Here is a 9,167-nt window from a genome sequence, read left to right as displayed (position 1 = left end):
TGTCAGAGTCCAGGTGCACATTGCAGAGATCTATGATGAGAGAAGGGGAAGGAAATTTGAGCTCGTTCTATTAACGAGCATCAACGGTCTTTTATGATTTTCAGCCGCTGGCTTGGATGAGTAGAACTTCATTCTCTTCAACTGAAATTTTACAGGTTTTGGCTGTATAGTATACTTACAGACCTAAGGACCACTTAGACTAAGTTATTCCATATTGGAGTTCTATCAAAACTATAACATCAAACAATATCAAGGTTTACAATGATCATACATCCCCCTTTGGAATTTTTTGTGGGGCAATAATATTCCATTGTATTCATATATCATAATTTGTTCAGCCTTTCCCAAATGATGAGAACCCACTTCGTTTCCAGTTCTCTGCTATAGAAAAAAGTACTGCTATGAATATTTTTGTGCAAATGGTTCCTTTGTCCCTTACTTTACTCACTTTTGGAAAATAGTTACAGGATATTGCTGAGTAAAAGGTCAGACTTTAGTGACTTTGTGGGTGTGCTATAGCTCCAAATTGCTCTCTAGAATGGTTAGATCAATTTACAACTTTACCAACAGTGCATTAATGTACCTGTCTCCTCATAATTCATCCAGTAATTGTCATTTTCCTTTTTTGGCATCTTTGCCAATCTGATAGGTATGAGATGGAACCTCAGAGTTGATTGAATTCGCATTTCTCTTATTGGTGATTTGGAACATGTTTCCATATGGTTGTTGATAGCTAACCATTTTTTATTTCAAGACCTCCTTGTCCATGTCATTTGAACATTTTTTACTGGAAAATGACTTATGTTCTAATATATTGGCATCAATTCCCTTTATATGTTAGATATCAGACTTTTAACAGATAAATTTACCCCAAGGATTTCCCCCCTAGTTAACAATTTCCCTTCTGATTCTAATTGCTATCATTTTTTGTGCAAAACTTTTTAATTTTATGTAATCAAAATTATTGACCTCTTAGTTTATCATAGAGTATTCCACTTACCACTGCTAGTACCCTGAACAAACGCCTAGTCAAATTGGAAGGTAACTGTCTGAGAAATCAATAACTCACCACTTTGCCTCTAACCCTATTCCTTCTGGTTCTTGCTTTTTTCATCATTGATGGGGAAGGGAGCATGTGGGTAAGAGTCCAGAGCTACTGCTTATGCTTTTCCATCAAATATCCAGATAGTGAGGAGTCAGCCTCAGTCTCTCCTTTATACAGAGCCCAATGTCAACCAGACAGCTTTCCTCTCAGTGCCTGAGTAGGGCAAAGGAGATAAAGAACTTCAGAAATCCTCCCCTAGGGTTGCTGGTTTTCTAAGGAATTGACATAGTGCCATCACTAATATCTCATCCCTTACTGCGGCTTCTGTTAGTAACACAGAATGAGGACCTATCACCCAAGACCCTGCACCAAATACTATGGGAAATGCAAAGGAGTGAGAAAATCTGCAACCTTTATAGTGAATTTATTTAAGGTCTTTTCAAGGCCTCTGATGGTCTCAAACAGCTCAGATCTGCTCCATTATCAAGGGCATCACCATGTTCATATCTGATCACTTTAGTTGCACAGACTTTACCAGTTTTTCTTTAGACAACATCACAGTTCCCACAAGTGTAAAAGTATTTGGCTTCCCACATGACCCAGTAAACCTTCTGCATATTGATAGCACAGAGAAAAGGAATAGTAATGAGAGAGTCATCCTGAGTCACAAGCATGCCAACAAAAACAAACAGCTGGATCATTTGGAAAATGAAATTTCTTCAGTGGATTCAAGATTTTCCAAGTTAATTGCATGGCAGTTTCTCTCACACCAGTGATATCCAGAGTAATTATAATAGAGTAGGCAAGGATGGCATTTTTCTTGCCAAACAAGTCCTCTCAATCTTCTAGATGAACTTGTGACCTATAAGGAAAAGAGAATAGAGATGATAGAGATTTAATGATGCAAAGCTTTCAGTCTTAGTGGCTTATTTATATGTTAAAGTATCTGGAAAGGTGTCTACATATTTGCAAAGACACTGAGAATCCCTTTTTCCCTCTGAAATTGAGAGATAGAGAAAGATGAGAACCCAAATATACCTAGAAATTGTGGAATAGAATTGAAAAGAAACACACACACACACACACACACACACACACACACACACACACTCAGTCCCTTAACTCAAAAAGTTTAGATTCTAATGGTGCATTAGCATGTCTTTTTTAAAGCCTGATAGGCATACGACCTGAATTCCTACCAAGGAAACAGATGATGCAGTTTCTGTTAGGTGGAATGTTTTTTCACCTAGGTGTGAAAGAGGATTTCCAGAGAAAAAATGAGAGAAATAGTTCATTGGAATACTTTCCTTTTTTGTGGTTACTCTGAAGACCCAGTTGTAAGGGCTGATACACAATGAAAGGGAAGCTAATACTTATGCAAACCTTTCTTTCTTTTAATTAATTTTTTATTTTTAGAAAAAATTTCCATGGTTACATAATTCATATTTTTACTTTACCCTTCACCCCCTCAAATCCCCCCCCAGTTGATAACTCACATTTCCACTAGTTTTAACATGTGTGGTTAGTCAAGACTTATTTACATATTATTGATAAAAGAATGCCTGCCCTTTGATCCAGCCATACCATTGCTGGGTTTGTACCCCAAAGAGATCATAGATAAACAGACTTGTACAAAAATATTTATAGCTGCACTCTTTGTGGTGGCAAAAAAGTGGAAAGCGAGGGTATGTCCTTCAATTGGGGAATGGCTGAACAAATTGTGGTATATGTTGGTGATGGAATATTATTGTGCTCAAAGGAATAATAAACTGGAGGAATTTCATGTGAACTGGAAAGACCTCCAGGAATTGATGCAGAGTGAAAGAGCAGAGCCAGAAGAACATTATACACAGAGACTGATACACTGTGGTAAAATCTAAAGTAATAGATGTCTGTACTAGCAGCAATGCAATGACCCAGGACAATTCTGAGGGATTTATAGAAAAGAACACTACCCACATTCAGAGGAAGAACTACAGGAGAGGAAACACAGAAGAAAAACAACTGCTTGAACACTTGGGTTGATGAGGACATGATTGGGGATGTAGACCTGAAAGGACCACACCAATGTAACTATCAATAATATGTAAATAAGTCTTGACTGACCACACATGTTATGCAAACCTTTCATCAGTGAAACAAATAGATATTTGAGTTTAAAAATCAGTCATGCTCTGAGGCAAATTAAGGAATTCCCCTTTGAGAATTCTTCCTTGAAATCAAGGTGGAACCAAAATAGGGGAGTATAGGCAGGTAGAAACTTGCCTGAGCTCTCCCAAATTCCTCCCCAAATAACTTTATCTTTTTTTTTTAAACCCTTACCTTTCGTCTTGGAGTCAATACTGTGTATTGGCTCCAAGGCAGAAGAGTGGTAAGGGTAGGCAATGGGCATCAAGTGACTTGCCCAGGGTCACACAGTTAGGAAGTGTCTGAGACCAGATTTGAACCTAGGACCTCCTGTCTCTAGGCCTGGCTGTCAATCCACCGAGCTACCCAGCTGCCCCCATCCACCATGTACTCTTAAAATGCCATCATTTTAGAGTAAATATGTGTTAGTCAAAGCTAGAAGAAAAAATATAAGAAAATATACAATAAGAAAGTGAAACAACAATACTAAACTAATTATACAGGTAATTGATCATAAAAAATACATCAAAAATTACATTAATCTGGATTATTGTGATTACACATAGAAGTTTGGTGTTGACCCAAAGTAAGACTGAAAGTTCCCCAAAATGGCTTAAGTACACAAATAATGAGTGGGATAGTACCTGGAGGCCACACTATTTTGGAATAGGAATCCTTTTGCAAAGGATTCCTATTGAATCCTTTTGAATTCCTATTGAATGAAAGATGATGCTCATTATGGGTAATATCATCAAATAAAGTTGAAATTCAAAGATGTGTAAAACTAATTTAAGGAATACTGGAAAGAGATTGAACTAAGTAAATTTATCTCAATGGCGTTAAAGAACATCAAACAAAATAAAAATAGTTATGGAGCATAAAAATTTTTATAATAAAGTATGGTTGCCATGAAGAATAGCAGAGTCACAACTATTGAAATCTAACATCACTGTTCTGGAACATTCCTTGTAAATGATTAGAAATGTTAAATGTTCTTTTTTTGCAGATGACATTGTACTGGTTCCATGAAGCCATAAAATATTGCATAACTTCATGGAAGAGAGGTGTAACCAATTAAAATCATTTAACACTGCCAATACTTAATCAGTGAGAATCTTTAAAACAGGTGTAATAGGTAACATCAATGAATCATGATAAGAGTCATTTGCCAAGGATGAGGATGATTGTTGGATAGTCTTGATTCTTCAGTGGCATCTAATGAAAGGAAAATTTCAGAGAAGTCTCTAGCACACTAGAAGGATCCTGTAAGGTGAAATTGAGAAGAATATGGATGATATTTCTAGAGGATGGGAAGGCTATTACTATTAAGTCTGGCATGGGTTGGCTTCTCCTGCCAAAAAGTCCAAAAGCATTGCTTGCAGAATAAAGGACAGAAGTTTCTTTTTTGGGGGGGCATAAAAGACAATCACATGACAGGGGGCTAGTAGCTGGGTTGGGTACCTTCATTTAGGTCTCAAGGGATATTTTCTTACATAGATAAAGAGGAGGAAGTGTTCCATACAGGAGGAAATGCATTAGCCACAGATCAGTTGGGACTGACCCCTGGAAAATAGACCATTTAACTCAATATAAGCTGCTTACCTGTAACTTTCTCTTGATGTGATCATGGGCTACTTATTCATTTAATCTCATCAGGTCTCAGTTTCTTATGTAGAAATAATTGTTGGTATCTTCTTTATGAGGTCATTCTGAAGCTCAGTTGAAAGAATATGTATGACTTCCTGGTTAAGATGGAGGCAGAGTAAAAAGCAGCGCTTAACCTCTCCTGACCGAAACAAACAGGACTCCTCAAGGGGACATAAAAACAAATCCAGACGAACGGAGGGACCCCACAACAGGGCGCAGCGTGGAAGGTACGTGGAATCAGGGCTTTTCCATGCTATAAAGGGGTGAAAACAGCTCTCACTAAATCGCGGGCTGAGCAACACACACACACACACACACACACACACACACACACACACACACACACACACGCCACCTACAACACCAAAGCCAGCTCAAGAGAAATAGAGCAAGTTTCGGGCACCCATTGAGTCATTGGCAGCTCCAGGGCCTGTTCCTGAGAGCAGCAAGACTTAGAACCCCAAAGGACTAAAGAACGCGCACAGACTTTGAGTGCGGACACAGAGAGCAGGCGCGAGTGGAGGCGGACACAGGCGTGCATGTGAGCAAAGGCTCTGAAACCCTGAGTGGGGAACCAGTGCAGACGGGTATACGACTGTGGAAGCAGCGCCCTGAGACTTATAAAGGAACCCCCAGCAGAGGATCAAGCAAGGGGGTCCACCAGGGGGCTTGACCTTGAGAAAAATCAGACCTGAGTCAGCAAGAGGATAAACCTGAGAACGGGCTGGGCTAACAATGGCAACCCAGAATCAGGAAGGCCAAAAGAGAAAGATTAACAACAAGAAGAAGAAATCTTTAACACTCAACAACTTTTACACAGAGAAAATCCAGACAACCGAGCAAACAGAAGAGGAGAAAAAAACAAGCAATCACATCCGGACCCTCCCAAAATAATGAAAACTGGTCACAAGCTCTTGAAGAGTTCAAATCTGAGATGACAAGAAAGTTGGAAAAGATTTGGCTAGAGAAATGGGAAATATCTCAAAAGGAGATCAGGCAAGAAAATAACAGTTTAAAAGGCAGAATTTTGCAATTGGAAAGTGAGGCTAAGAAATCAAATGAACTGATAAGCAAATTGAACACCAGAAATGACCAGATTGAAAAGGAAAACCAAAAGATCATAGCCCAAAACCAAAAGATTATAGCCAAAAACCAGTTCTTAAAGGCTAGAATTGAGCAATTAGAAGCTAATGATCTCTCCAGACAACAAGAACAAATAAAACAAAGTCAAAATACAGATAAAATAGAAGGAAACACGAAATATCTCAATGAGAAAGTGACAGACCAAGAAAACTGGTCTAGAAGAGACAATTTGAGAATCATTGGTCTTCCAGAAAAAGCAGAAATTAATAGAAACTTGGACTCCATACTGAAAGAAATTATTCAGCAAAATTGTCCTGAAGTTCTACAACAAGAGGGCAATATAGACATTGAAAGGATCCATAGATCACCCTCTACACTAGACCCAGAAAGGGCAACACCCAGGAATATAATAGCCAAATTCAAGAGCTTTCAAATAAAAGAAAAAAATCTTACAAGAAGGCAGAAAGAGACAATTCAAATATCAAGGAGTACCAATCAGGATCACACAGAATCTGGTAGCCTCCATGCTAAAAGACCTCAAGGCTTGGAATACGATATTCAGAAAGGCAAGAGAACTGGGTCTTCAACCACAGATCAACTACACATCGAAACTGACTATATACTTCCAGGGGAAAGTATGGGCATTCAACAAAATTGAAGATTTCCAAGTATTTGCACAAAAGAGACCAGGACAAAATGGAAAGTTTGATATCCAACTACAAAAATCAAGAGAAACATGAAAAGGTAAATAAGAAACAGAAGGGAAAGAAAGAAAACTCATAATTTTTAAATTTACCTTTTTAAGGGCCTCAGTAAGATCTAATTATCTGTATTCCTATGTGGAGAAATGCTATGTATAATTCTCTATAGTGAACTCTATTCAATATTATAGTATTCACTATTATAGTAATCAGAAGAATAATTCAAAGGGAAAGGGTCGAATACTAAATGGTCTAAGATGATATGGGGGGGTGGGAAAGAGGGGGATGAAGAGTAGGGGACACCAAGAGAAACTTGAGAGAATAAAAAAAATAGGATATTCTATTACACACAAAGAGGGCATGGGAAGGGGAGGGGACAAATACTATTATAAGAAGGAGAGGAAGAGAGCATTAAGAGGTAATATTTAAACCTTACTCTCAGTGTAATCAACCCAGAGAGGGAAGAGTAGCTATATTATCCATTGGGATATAAAACTCTATCTAAACCTACTGAAAAAGTAAGAAGGGATAAACAAAGGGGAGCAGGGGAGTGGGGAGGTCAAAAAAGGGAGGGGAAAAGAAGGAGGAGGGAATTCATTAGGCCTTTAAAAATAAAAAGAGGGGAATAATAAGGGAGGGGGTAGAAAGGGAAGTTAATCAAGGGAGGGCATAAGGGATACCGGCTTAAAGAAAATCACTGGTTTAAAAGGAAATAGTTTAAGAAGAAGAGGTAAGAATAGGGGAGGATACAAAAATGTCAGCAAATGCACAACTGATAATTATAACTCTGAATGTGAATGGGATGAACTTGCTCATAAAAAGGAAGCAAATAGCAGAGTGGATTAGAAACCAAAACCCTACCATATGTTGTCTACAAGAAACACATATGAGGCAGGTGGACATACACAAGTTAAAGGTTAAGGGCTTGAGCAAAATCTTTTGGGCGTCAAATGAGAAAAAGAAGGCAGGAGTGGCAATTGTGATTTCTGACAAAGCCAAAGTAAAAATAGATATGATTAAAAAAGACAGGGAAGGTCATTACATCCTGATTAAAGGCAATATAAACAATGAGGAAATAACACTGTTCAATATGTATGCACCAAGTAGCATAGCATCCAAATTCATAAAGGAGAAACTGGCAGAGCTCAAGAAGGAAATAGATAGTAAAACCATAATAGTGGGAGATCTAAATATTCCTCTTTCAGATCTAGATAAATCAAACCAAAAAATAAATAAGAAAGAGGTAAGAGAGGTGAATGAAGTCCTAGAAAAATTAGATTTAATTGATATGTGGAGAAAAATAAATAGGGAGAAAAAGGAATATACCTTCTTTTCAGCTGCACATGGTACATTCACAAAGATTGACCATGTAATAGGGCATAGAAATATTGCAAACAAATGCAAAAGAGCAGAAATAATAAATGTAACCTTCTCAGATCATAATGCAATAAAAATAATAATTAGTAAGGGCACCTGGACAGGAAAATCAAAAACTAATTGGAAATTAAATAATATGATTCTCCAAAACCAATTAGTCAAAGAAGGAATCATAGAAACAATCAACAATTTCATTGAAGAGAATGACAATGATGAGACATCCTACCAAACTCTGTGGGATGCGGCCAAGGCAGTACTCAGGGGGAAATTTATATCCTTGAGTGCATATATTAACAAATTAAGGAGGGCAGAGATCAATGAATTGGGCATGCAACTCAAAAAATGAGAAAGTGAGCAAATTAAAAATCCCCAGATGAAAACTAAATTAGAAATACTAAAAACTAAGGGAGAAATTAATAAAATTGAAAGTAAAAGAACTATTGAATTAATAAATAAGACTAGAAGCTGGTATTTTGAAAAAACAGATAAAATAGACAAAGTACTGGTCAATCTAATAAGAAAAAGGAAAGAAGAAAACCAAATTGACAGTATCAAAGATGAAAAGGGAGACCTCACCTATAATGAAGGGGAAATTAAGGCAATCATTAAAAACTATTTTTCCCAATTATATGGCAATAAATATAACAATTTAGGAGATATGGATGAATATGTACAAAAATATAAATTGCCTAGATTAACAGCAGAAGAAATAATCCCATATCAGAAAAAGAAATTGAACAAGCCATCAAAGAACTCCCTAAGAAAAAATCGCCAGGGCCTGATGGATTCACAAGTGAATTCTATCAGACATTCAAAGAGCAACTAATCCCAATACTATACAAATTATTTGATATGATAAGCAAAGAAGGAGTCCTACCAAATTCCTTTTATGACACAAATATGGTACTGATTCCAAAGCCAGGGAGATCAAAAACAGAGAAAGAAAATTACAGACCAATCTCCCTAATGAACATAGATGCAAAAATCTTAAATAGAATATTAGCAAAGAGACTCCAGCAAGTAATTAAGATCATCCACCATGATGAGGTGGTATTTATACTAGGAATGCAAGGATGGTTCAACATTAGGAAAACCATCCACATAATTGACCATATCAACAGTCTAACAAACAAAAACCACATGATTATCTCAATAGATGCTGAAAAAGCCTTTGACAAAATACAGCA

Source organism: Gracilinanus agilis, chromosome 6 (assembly GCF_016433145.1).
Source record: "Gracilinanus agilis isolate LMUSP501 chromosome 6, AgileGrace, whole genome shotgun sequence".
NCBI classification, from domain to species: domain Eukaryota; kingdom Metazoa; phylum Chordata; class Mammalia; order Didelphimorphia; family Didelphidae; genus Gracilinanus; species Gracilinanus agilis.
This window is presented reverse-complemented; position numbering follows the sequence as displayed.